The sequence below is a fragment of the Orcinus orca genome, chromosome 8 (assembly GCF_937001465.1).
Source record: "Orcinus orca chromosome 8, mOrcOrc1.1, whole genome shotgun sequence".
In the NCBI taxonomy this organism is placed as follows: domain Eukaryota; kingdom Metazoa; phylum Chordata; class Mammalia; order Artiodactyla; family Delphinidae; genus Orcinus; species Orcinus orca.
In genome coordinates, this window is record NC_064566.1 from 110,459,215 (window position 1) to 110,472,334 (window position 13,120).

Below are 13,120 nucleotides of genomic sequence, written 5' to 3' on the forward strand. Positions count from 1 at the left end.
TCAATCTCTGGTTTTATGCAGCACCCCACCTCACCTTTCCCCTTAAGCCAGCATAAGTTGGTTATCTACATTTGAGACCCTCTTTTCTTTTGTAATCCAGTTCCTGTGTAGCCAAGTTTACATTCCGTGTATTAGTGATATCTTATGATGTTTCTTTTTCTGTGTGACTTATTTCAGTTAGAATCATCATACCTGAATCCACTCATTATGCTGCTACGGGCCTGATGACATAGATTTCATTGTTGAGTGATATTGCATTGTACGAAAGTACCACATCTTCCTTATCCATTTTTCACATTCTGCGATATTGAACTTGTACCGTAAACGAGGTTCTTGTCAACAGAGCCGTCCCAAACTTTGGGGTGGCTGTGTCTTTTGGATTTTAATTTCCCTAAGCTATAGGACCATAAGTGGAAGTGCCCTAGGCTCTTTTGCTTTGTTTTTTAGATGTTTCAGGAAACACCATACACTTCTCCCAAGTGGCTGTTGGCAATTTACATCCCGCCCATCAGCATAACAAGGCTCCCAGTTCTCCATGGCCTGTCCTGCCTTTCTGGATTTTACACTTTTTTCAGATGGCCCTTTTGACCGGGGGGAAGTGAGACTTCATTGTAGTGCAGATTTCCTTTGCAAGCTTGCTTGGTTGGCCAAAAAGGGCGTATGCGTTTTTTCCTGAATATATTCAGGAAAAAACGCATACGCCCTTTTTGGCCAAGTGCATCATTGTCGACGTTCTGCCTCTTTTCCTATGCTTTCAATGCAATTCCAGTCTACCTCCTGAAAGGGGTTTCCTGCAATTCTGCCCCACTTTCAAGTCCTCTTGGCAGCCTTACTTCAGTATATTTTTGGACGATAGCTGTCATTTATAACTCTGCAGGTTTGTGAATTACAGTGCCCCTGAGCTCCTTTCTTCAACTCGCTTTCTTGTGAGCTGGCCGCAACACCGCAGGATTGCTTCAGGCCCTAATCTGGTTCCTGCACGGAACACTGAGCCTTTGGTTAATTCCTCTTCCTGGTGGGAAATGAGAGTTAAATTTGCCCGTCCAGACACCTCCAGCTAGTCTCTCATTGGTTCTCCCTATTCCTGTTCATCTTCCGCAGAAATTGCAAACTGGGCCAAACAGGAGGTTAAAGGCACTGACTCTCCAAGTCGGGAGAGTGTTAGTAAAGCATCTGGAATGTTGCACCCGAGTACCAGGGGATGAAAACTGAGTCATATTTGAACACGTCTCCCGATCACACGGTTGATCATACTCTGGGTTCCACATGCATGTTTTAGCTGAAGGAAGAATCCCTTAATCCTGGAGAGTTGAGACCCGTGGAATGGGTACCATGCAATATGACTTCAAAGGGTCTTCATTTGCTCACCAAACCTCTCCAATCCTATCACTGCTGCGTTTATGCCCCTGTACACATGCTTGATTCTCTTTCAGAGACATAGCAATCCATAGGTTTTAAGATACTTACTAGTCAGGTACATTCTTAGGCGTTTAATATGGGGTGTTGAGTCCATTTCGTTGAGCAAGGAGTAGCTCTTGTCTATTCCATATTTGGCTTATGGAACTTTATCTGTGCTCATTTCAATCTCTGGTTTTATGCAGCACCCCACCTCACCTTTCCCCTTAAGCCAGCATAAGTTGGTTTTCTACATTTTAGAACCTCTTCTCTTTTGTAATCCAGTTCCTGTGTAGCCAAGTTTACATTCCGTGTATTAGTGATATCTTATGATGTTTCTTTTTCTGTGTGACTTATTTCAGTTAGAATCATCATACCTGAATCCACTCATTATGCTGCTACGGGCCTGATGACATAGATTTCATTGTTGAGTGATATTGCATTGTACGTAAGTACCACAACTTCTTTATCCATTTTTCACTTTCTGCGATATTGAACTTGTACTGTAAAGGAGGTTCTTGTAAACAGAGCCGTCCGAAACTTTGGGGTGGCTGTGTCTTTTTGATTTTAATTTCCCTAAGCTATAGGACCATAAGTGGAAGTGCCCTAGGCTCTGTTGCTTTGTTTTTTAGATGTTTCAGGAAACACCATACACTTCTCCCGAGTGGCTGTTGGCAATTTACATCCCGCCCATCAGCATAACAAGGCTCCCAGTTCTCCATGGCCTGTCCTGACTTTCTGGATTTTAAACTTTTTTCAGATGGCCCTTTTGATCGGGGGGAAGTGAGACGTCACTGTAGTGCAGATTTCCTTTGCAAGATTGCCTGGTTGTCCAAAAAGTGCGTATGCGTTTTTCCTGAATATATTCAGGAAAAAACGCATACGCACTTTTTGGCCAAGTGCATCATTGTCGACATTCTGCCTCTTTTCCTATGCTTTAAATGCAATTCCAGTCTACCTCCTGAAATCGGTTTCCTGCAATTCTGTCCTGCATTCAAGTCCTCTTGGCAGACTTACTTCAGTATATTTTTGGACGATAGCTGCCATTTATAACTCTGCAGTTTTGTGAATTACAGTGCCCCTGAGCTCCTTTCTTCAACTCGCTTTCTTGTGAGCTGGCCGCAACACCGCAGGATTGCTTCAGGCCCTAATCTGATTCCGGCACGGCACGCTGAGCCTTTGGTTAATTCCTCTTCCTGGTGGGAAATGAGAGGTAAATTTGCCCGTCCAGACACCTCCAGCTAGTCTCTCATTGGTTCTCCCTATTCCTGTTCATCTTCCGCAGAAATTGCAAACTGGGCCAAACAGGAGGTTAAAGGCACTGATTCACCAAGTCGGGAGAGCGTTAGTAAAGCATCTGGAATGTTGCACCCGAGTCCCAGGGGACGAAAACTGAGACATATTGGAACACGTCTCCCGATCACATGGTTGATCATACTCTGGGTTCCACATGCATGTTTTAGCTGAAGGAAGAATCCCTTAAACCTGGAGAGTTGAGACCCGTGGAATGGGTACCATGCAATATGACTTCAAAGGGTCTTCATTTGCTCACCGAACCTCTCCAATCCTATCACTGCTGCGTTTATGCCCCTGTACACACGCTTGATTCTCTTTCAGAGACATAGCAATCCATAGGTTTTAAGATACTTACTAGTCAGGTACATTCTTAGGCGTTTAATATGGGGTGTTGAGTCCATTTCGTTGAGCAAGGCGTAGCTCTTGTCTATTCCATATTTGGCTTATGGAACTTTATCTGTGCTCATTTCAATCTCTGGTTTTATGCAGCACCCCACCTCACCTTTCCCCTTAAGCCAGCATAAGTTGGTTATCTACATTTGAGACCCTCTTTTCTTTTGTAATCCAGTTCCTGTGTAGCCAAGTTTACATTCCGTGTATTAGTGATATCTTATGATGTTTCTTTTTCTGTGTGACTTATTTCAGTTAGAATCATCATACCTGAAACCACTCATTATGCTGCTACGGGCCTGATGACATAGATTTCATTGTTGAGTGATATTGCATTGTACGTAAGTACCACAACTTCTTTATCCATTTTTCACTTTCTGCGATATTGAACTTGTACTGTAAAGGAGGTTCTTGTAAACAGAGCCGTCCCAAACTTTGGGGTGGCTGTGTCTTTTTGATTTTAATTTCCCTAGGCTATAGGACCATAAGTGGAAGTGCCCTAGGCTCTGTTGCTTTGTTTTTTAGATGTTTCAGGAAACACCATACACTTCTCCCTAGTAGCTGTTGGCAATTTACATCCTGCCCATTAGCATAACAAGGCTCCCAGTTCTCCATGGCCTGTCCTGCCTTTCTGGATTTTTCACTTTTTTCATATGACCCTTTTGACCGGGGGAAAGTGAGACTTCATTGTAGTGCAGATTTCCTTTGCAAGCTTGCTTGGTTGGCCAAAAAGGGCGTATGCGTTTTTTCCTCAATATATTCAGGAGAAAACGCATACGCCCTTTTTGACCAAGTGCATCATTGTTGAAGTTCTGCATCTTTTCCCATGCTTTAAATGCAATTCCAGTCTACCTCCTGAAATCGGTTTCCTGCAATTCTGCCCCGCTTTCAAATCCTCTTGGCAGCCTTACTTCAGTATATTTTTGGACGATAGCTGTCATTTATAACTCTGCAGGTTTGTGAATTACAGTGCCCCTGAGCTCCTTTCTTCAACTCGCTTTCTTGTGAGCTGGCCGCAACACCGCAGGATTGCTTCAGGCCCTAATCTGGTTCCGGCACGGCACGCTGAGCCTTTGGTTAATTCCTCTTCCTGGTGGGAAATGAGAGTTAAATTTGCCCGTCCAGACACCTCCAGTTAGTCTCTCATTGGTTCTCCCTATTCCTGTTCATCTTCCGCAGAAATAGCAAACTGGGCCAAACAGGAGGTTAAAGGCACTGACTCTCCAAGTCGGGAGAGTGTTAGTAAAGCATCTGGAATGTTGCACCCGAGTACCAGGGGATGAAAACTGAGTCATATTTGAACACGTCTCCCGATCACACGGTTGATCATACTCTGGGTTCCACATGCATGTTTTAGCTGAAGGAAGAATCCCTTAATCCTGGAGAGTTGAGACCCGTGGAATGGGTATCATGCAATATGACTTCAAAGGGTCTTCATTTGCTCACCGAACCTCTGCAATCCTATCACTGCTGCGTTTATGCCCCTGTACACATGCTTGATTCTCTTTCAGAGACATAGCAATCCATAGGTTTTAAGATACTTACTAGTCAGGTACATTCTTAGGCATTTAATATGGGGTGTTGAGTCCATTTCGTTGAGCAAGGCGTAGCTCTTGTCTATTCCATATTTGGCTTAAGGAACTTTATCTGTGCTCATTTCAATCTCTGGTTTTATGCAGCACCCCAACTCACCTTTCCCCTTAAGCAAGCATGTTGGTTTTCTAAATTTGAGAACCTGTTCTGTTTTGTAATCCAGTTCCTGTGTAGCCAAGTTTACATTCCGTGTATTAGTGATATCTTATGATGTTTCTTTTTCTGTGTGACTTATTTCAGTTAGAATCATCATACCTGAATCCACTCATTATGCTGCTATGGGCCTGATGACATAGATTTCATTGTTGAGTGATATTGCATTGTACGTAAGTACCACAACTTCTTTATCCATTTTTCACTTTCTGCGATATTGAACTTGTACTGTAAGGGAGGTTCTTGTAAACAGAGCCGTCTGAAACTTTGGGGTGGCTGTGTCTTTTTGATTTTAATTTCCCTAAGCTATAGGACCATAAGTGGAAGTGCCCTAGGCTCTGTTGCTTTGTTTTTTAGATGTTTCAGGAAACACCATACACTTCTCCCGAGTGGCTGTTGGCAATTTACATCCCGTCCATCAGCATAACAAGGCTCCCAGTTCTCCATGGCCTGTCCTGCCTTTCTGGATTTTACACTTTTTTCAGATGGCCCTTTTGACCGGGGGGAAGTGAGACTTCATTGTAGTGCAGATTTCCTTTGCAAGCTTGCTTGGTTGGCCAAAAAGGGCGTATGCGTTTTTTCCTGAATATATTCAGGAAAAAACGCATACGCCCTTTTTGGCCAAGTGCATCATTGTGGACGTTCTGCCTCTTTTCCTATGCTTTAAATGCAATTCCAGTCTACCTCCTGAAATCGGTTTCCTGCAATTCTGCCCCGCTTTCAAGTCCTCTTGGCAGCCTTACTTCAGTATATTTTTGGACGATAGCTGTCATTTATAACTCTGCAGGTTTGTGAATTACAGTGCCCCTGAGCTCCTTTCTTCAACTCGCTTTCTTGTGAGCTGGCCGCAACACCGCAGGATTGCTTCAGGCCCTAATCTGGTTCCTGCACGGAACACTGAGCCTTTGGTTAATTCCTCTTCCTGGTGGGAAATGAGAGTTAAATTTGCCCGTCCAGACACCTCCAGCTAGTCTCTCATTGGTTCTCCCTATTCCTGTTCATCTTCCGCAGAAATTGCAAACTGGGCCAAACAGGAGGTTAAAGGTACTGACTCTCCAATTCAGGAGAGTGTTAGTAAAGCATCTGGAATGTTGCACCCGAGTACCAGGGGATGAAAACTGAGTCATATTTGAACACGTCTCCCGATCACACGGTTGATCATACTCTGGGTTCCACATGCATGTTTTAGCTGAAGGAAGAATCCCTTAATCCTGGAGAGTTGAGACCCGTGGAATGGGTACCATGCAATATGACTTCAAAGGCTCTTCCTTTGCTCACCAAACCTCTCCAATCCTATCACTGCTGCGTTTATGCCCCTGTACACATGCTTGATTCTCTTTCAGAGACATAGCAATCCATAGGTTTTAAGATACTTACTAGTCAGGTACATTCTTAGGCGTTTAATATGGGGTGTTGAGTCCATTTCGTTGAGCAAGGAGTAGCTCTTGTCTATTCCATATTTGGCTTATGGAACTTTATCTGTGCTCATTTCAATCTCTGGTTTTATGCAGCACCCCACCTCACCTTTCCCCTTAAGCCAGCATAAGTTGGTTTTCTACATTTGAGACCCTCTTCTCTTTTGTAATCCAGTTCCTGTGTAGCCAAGTTTACATTCCGTGTATTAGTGATATCTTATGATGTTTCTTTTTCTGTGTGACTTATTTCAGTTAGAATCATCATACCTGAATCCACTCATTATGCTGCTACGGGCCTGATGACATAGATTTCATTGTTGAGTGATATTGCATTGTACGTAAGTACCACATCTTCCTTATCCATTTTTCACATTCTGCGATATTGAACTTGTACCGTAAACGAGGTTCTTGTCAACAGAGCCGTCCCAAACTTTGGGGTGGCTGTGTCTTTTTGATTTTAATTTCCCTAAGCTATAGGACCATAAGTGGAAGTGCCCTAGGCTCTGTTGCTTTGTTGTTTAGATGTTTCAGGAAACACCATACACTTCTCCCAAGTGGCTGTTGGCAATTTACATCCCGCCCATCAGCATAACAAGGCTCCCAGTTCTCCATGGCCTCTCCTGCCTTTCTGGATTTTACACTTTTTTCAGATGGCTCTTTTGACCGGGGGGAAGTGAGACTTCATTGTAGTGCAGATTTCCTTTGCAAGCTTGCTTGGTTGGCCAAAAAGGGCGTATGCGTTTTTCCTGAATATATTCAGGAAAAAACGCATACGCACTTTTTGGCCAAGGGCATCATTGTCGACGTTCTGCCTCTTTTCCTATGCTTTAAATGCAATTCCAGTCTACCTCATGAAATCGGTTTCCTGCAATTCTGTCCTGCATTCAAGTCCGCTTGGCAGCCTTACTTCAGTATATTTTTGGACGATAGCTGCCATTTATAACTCTGCAGTTTTGTGAATTACAGTGCCCCTGAGCTCCTTTATTCAACTCGCTTTCTTGTGAGCTGGCCGCAACACCGCAGGATTGCTTCAGGCCCTAATCTGATTCCGGCACGGCACGCTGAGCCTTTGGTTAATTCCTCTTCCTGGTGGGAAATGAGAGGTAAATTTGCCCGTCCAGACACCTCCAGCTAGTCTCTCATTGGTTCTCCCTATTCCTGTTCATCTTCCGCAGAAATTGCAAACTGGGCCAAACAGGAGGTTAAAGGCACTGACTCACCAAGTCGGGAGAGCGTTAGTAAAGCATCTGGAATGTTGCACCCGAGTCCCAGGGGACGAAAACTGAGACATATTGGAACACGTCTCCCGATCACATGGTTGATCATACTCTGGGTTCCACATGCATGTTTTAGCTGAAGGAAGAATCCCTTAAACCTGGAGAGTTGAGACCCGAGGAATGGGTACCATGCAATATGACTTCAAAGGGTCTTCATTTGCTCACCAAACCTCTCCAATCCTATCACTGCTGCGTTTATGCCCCTGTACACACGCTTGATTCTCTTTCAGAGACATAGCAATCCATAGGTTTTAAGATACTTACTAGTCAGGTACATTCTTAGGCGTTTAATATGGGGTGTTGAGTCCATTTCGTTGAGCAAGGCGTAGCTCTTGTCTCTTCCATATTTGGCTTATGGAACTTTATCTGTGCTCATTTCAATCTCTGGTTTTATACAGCACCCCACCTCACCTTTCCCCTTAAGCAAGCATGTTGGTTTTCTAAATTTGAGAACCTGTTCTGTTTTGTAATCCAGTTCCTGTGTAGCCAAGTTTACATTCCATGTATTAGTGATATCTTATGATGTTTCTTTTTCTGTGTGACTTATTTCAGTTAGAATCATCATACCTGAATCCACTCATTATGCTGCTACGGGCCTGATGACATAGATTTCATTGTTGAGTGATATTGCATTGTACGTAAGTACCACAACTTCTTTATCCATTTTTCACTTTCTGCGATATTGAACTTGTACTGTAAAGGAGGTTCTTGTAAACAGAGCCGTCCCAAACTTTGGGGTGGCTGTGTCTTTTTGATTTTAATTTCCCTAAGCTATAGGACCATAAGTGAAAGTGCCCTAGGCTCTGTTGCTTTGTTTTTTAGATGTTTCAGGAAACACCATACACTTCTCCCGAGTGGCTGTTGGCAATTTACATCCCGCCCATCAGCATAACAAGGCTCCCAGTTCTCCATGGCCTGTCCTGCCTTTCTGGATTTGACACTTTTTTCAGATGGCCCTTTTGACCGAGGGGAAGTGAGACTTCATTGTAGTGCAGATTTCCTTTGCAAGCTTGCTTGGTTGGCCAAAAAGGGCGTATGCGTTTTTTCCTGAATATATTCAGGCAAAAACGCATACGCCCTTTTTGGCCAAGTGCATCATTGTCGACGTTCTGCCTCTTTTCCTATGCTTTAAATGCAATTCCAGTCTACCTCCTGAAAGGGGTTTCCTGCAATTCTGCCCTGCTTTCAAGTCCTCTTGGCAGCCTTACTTCAGTATATTTTTGGATGATAGCTGTCATTTATAACTCTGCAGGTTTGTGAATTACAGTGCCCCTGAGCTCCTTTCTTCAACTCACTTTCTTGTGAGCTGGCTGCAACACCGCAGGATTGCTTCAGGCCCTAATCTGATTCCGGCACGGCACGCTGAGCCTTTGGTTAATTCCTCTTCCTGGTGGGAAATGAGAGGTAAATTTGCCCGTCCAGGCACCTCCAGCTAGTCTCTCATTGGTTCTCCCTATTCCTGTTCATCTTCCGCAGAAATTGCAAACTGGGCCAAACAGGAGGTTAAAGGCACTGACTCTCCAAGTCGGGAGAGCGTTAGTAAAGCATCTGGAATGTTGCACCCGAGTCCCAGGAGACGAAAACTGAGACATATTTGAACACGTCTCCCGATCACATGGTTGATCATACTCTGGGTTCCACATGCATGTTTTAGCTGAAGGAAGAATCCCTTAATCCTGGAGAGTTGAGACCCGTGGAATGGGTATCATGCAATATGACTTCAAAGGGTCTTCATTTGCTCACCGAACCTCTGCAATCCTATCACTGCTGCGTTTATGCCCCTGTACACATGCTTGATTCTCTTTCAGAGACATAGCAATCCATAGGTTTTAAGATACTTACTAGTCAGGTACATTCTTAGGCATTTAATATGGGGTGTTGAGTCCATTTCGTTGAGCAAGGCGTAGCTCTTGTCTATTCCATATTTGGCTTAAGGATCTTTATCTGTGCTCATTTCAATCTCTGGTTTTATGCAGCACCCCAACTCACCTTTCCCCTTAAGCAAGCATGTTGGTTTTCTAAATTTGAGAACCTGTTCTGTTTTGTAATCCAGTTCCTGTGTAGCCAAGTTTACATTCCGTGTATTAGTGATATCTTATGATGTTTCTTTTTCTGTGTGACTTATTTCAGTTAGAATCATCATACCTGAATCCACTCATTATGCTGCTACGGGCCTGATGACATAGATTTCATTGTTGAGTGATATTGCATTGTACGTAAGTACCACAACTTCTTTATCCATTTTTCACTTTCTGCGATATTGAACTTGTACTGTAAGGGAGGTTCTTGTAAACAGAGCCGTCTGAAACTTTGGGGTGGCTGTGTCTGTTTGATTTTAATTTCCCTAAGCTATAGGACCATAAGTGGAAGTGCCCTAGGCTCTGTTGCTTTGTTTTTTAGATGTTTCAGGAAACACCATACACTTCTCCCGAGTGGCTGTTGGCAATTTACATCCCGTCCATCAGCATAACAAGGCTCCCAGTTCTCCATGGCCTGTCCTGCCTTTCTGGATTTTACACTTTTATCAGATGGCCCTTTTGACCGGGGGGAAGTGAGACTTCATTGTAGTGCAGATTTCCTTTGCAAGCTTGCTTGGTTGGCCAAAAAGGGCGTATGCGTTTTTTCCTGAATATATTCAGGAAAAAACGCATACGCCCTTTTTGGCCAAGTGCATCATTGTGGACGTTCTGCCTCTTTTCCTATGCTTTAAATGCAATTCCAGTCTACCTCCTGAAATCGGTTTCCTGCAATTCTGCCCCGCTTTCAAGTCCTCTTGGCAGCCTTACTTCAGTATATTTTTGGACGATAGCTGTCATTTATAACTCTGCAGATTTGTGAATTACAGTGCCCCTGAGCTCCTTTCTTCAACTCGCTTTCTTGTGAGCTGGCCGCAACACCGCAGGATTGCTTCAGGCCCTAATCTGGTTCCTGCACGGAACACTGAGCCTTTGGTTAATTCCTCTTCCTGGTGGGAAATGAGAGTTAAATTTGCCCGTCCAGACACCTCCAGCTAGTCTCTCATTGGTTCTCCCTATTCCTGTTCATCTTCCGCAGAAATAGCAAACTGGGCCAAACAGGAGGTTAAAGGCACTGACTCTCCAAGTCGGGAGAGTGTTAGTAAAGCATCTGGAATGTTGCACCTGAGTACCAGGGGATGAAAACTGAGTCATATTTGAACACGTCTCCCGATCACACGGTTGATCATACTCTGGGTTCCACATGCATGTTTTAGCTGAAGGAAGAATCCCTTAATCCTGGAGAGTTGAGACCCGTGGAATGGGTACCATGCAATATGACTTCAAAGGCTCTTCCTTTGCTCACCAAACCTCTCCAATCCTATCACTGCTGCGTTTATGCCCCTGTACACATGCTTGATTCTCTTTCAGAGACATAGCAATCCATAGGTTTTAAGATACTTACTAGTCAGGTACATTCTTAGGCGTTTAATATGGGGTGTTGAGTCCATTTCGTTGAGCAAGGCGTAGCTCTTGTCTATTCCATATTTGGCTTATGGAACTTTATCTGTGCTCATTTCAATCTCTGGTTTTATGCAGCACCCCACCTCACCTTTCCCCTTAAGCCAGCATAAGTTGGTTTTCTACATTTGAGACCCTCTTCTCTTTTGTAATCCAGTTCCTGTGTAGCCAAGTTTACATTCCGTGTATTAGTGATATCTTATGATGTTTCTTTTTCTGTGTGACTTATTTCAGTTAGAATCATCATACCTGAATCCACTCATTATGCTGCTACGGGCCTGATGACATAGATTTCATTGTTGAGTGATATTGCATTGTACGTAAGTACCACATCTTCCTTATCCATTTTTCACATTCTGCGATATTGAACTTGTACCGTAAACGAGGTTCTTGTCAACAGAGCCGTCCCAAACTTTGGGGTGGCTGTGTCTTTTTGATTTTAATTTCCCTAAGCTATAGGACCATAAGTGGAAGTGCCCTAGGCTCTGTTGCTTTGTTTTTTAGATGTTTCAGGAAACACCATACACTTCTCCCAAGTGGCTGTTGGCAATTTACATCCCGCCCATCAGCATAACAAGGCTCCCAGTTCTCCATGGCCTGTCCTGCCTTTCTGGATTTTACACTTTTTTCAGATGGCCCTCTTGACCAGGGGGAAGTGAGACTTCATTGTAGTGCAGATTTCCTTTGCAAGCTTGCTTGGTTGGCCAAAAAGGGCGTATGCGTTTTTCCTGAATATATTCAGGAAAAAACGCATACGCACTTTTTGGCCAAGGGCATCATTGTCGACGTTCTGCCTCTTTTCCTATGCTTTAAATGCAATTCCAGTCTACCTCATGAAATCGGTTTCCTGCAATTCTGTCCTGCATTCAAGTCCGCTTGGCAGACTTACTTCAGTATATTTTTGGACGATAGCTGCCATTTATAACTCTGCAGTTTTGTGAATTACAGTGCCCCTGAGCTCCTTTATTCAACTCGCTTTCTTGTGAGCTGGCCGCAACACCGCAGGATTGCTTCAGGCCCTAATCTGATTCCGGCACGGCACGCTGAGCCTTTGGTTAATTCCTCTTCCTGGTGGGAAATGAGAGGTAAATTTGCCCGTCCAGACACCTCCAGCTAGTCTCTCATTGGTTCTCCCTATTCCTGTTCATCTTCCGCAGAAATTGCAAACTGGGCCAAACAGGAGGTTAAAGGCACTGACTCACCAAGTCGGGAGAGCGTTAGTAAAGCATCTGGAATGTTGCACCCGAGTCCCAGGGGACGAAAACTGAGACATATTGGAACACGTCTCCCGATCACATGGTTGATCATACTCTGGGTTCCACATGCATGTTTTAGCTGAAGGAAGAATCCCTTAAACCTGGAGAGTTGAGACCCGTGGAATGGGTACCATGCAATATGACTTCAAAGGGTCTTCATTTGCTCACCAAACCTCTCCAATCCTATCACTGCTGCGTTTATGCCCCTGTACACACGCTTGATTCTCTTTCAGAGACATAGCAATCCATAGGTTTTAAGATACTTACTAGTCAGGTACATTCTTAGGCGTTTAATATGTGGTGTTGAGTCCATTTCGTTGAGCAAGGCGTAGCTCTTGTCTATTCCATATTTGGCTTATGGAACTTTATCTGTGCTCATTTCAATCTCTGGTTTTATGCAGCACCTCAACTCACCTTTCCCCTTAAGCCAGCATAAGTTGGTTTTCTACATTTGAGACCCTCTTCTCTTTTGTAATCCAGTTCCTGTGTAGCCAAGTTTACATTCCGTGTATTAGTGATATCTTATGATGTTTCTTTTTCTGTGTGACTTATTTCAGTTAGAATCATCATACCTGAATCCACTCATTATGCTGCTACGGGACTGATGACATAGATTTCATTGTTGAGTGATATTGCATTGTACGTAAGTACCACAACTTCTTTATCCATTTTTCACTTTCTGCGATATTGAACTTGTACTGTAAAGGAGGTTCTTGTAAACAGAGCCGTCCCAAACTTTGGGGTGGCTGTGTCTTTTTGATTTTAATTTCCCTAAGCTATAGGACCATAAGTGGAAGTGCCCTAGGCTCTGTTGCTTTGTTTTTTAGATGTTTCAGGAAACACCATACACTTCTCCCGAGTGGCTGTTG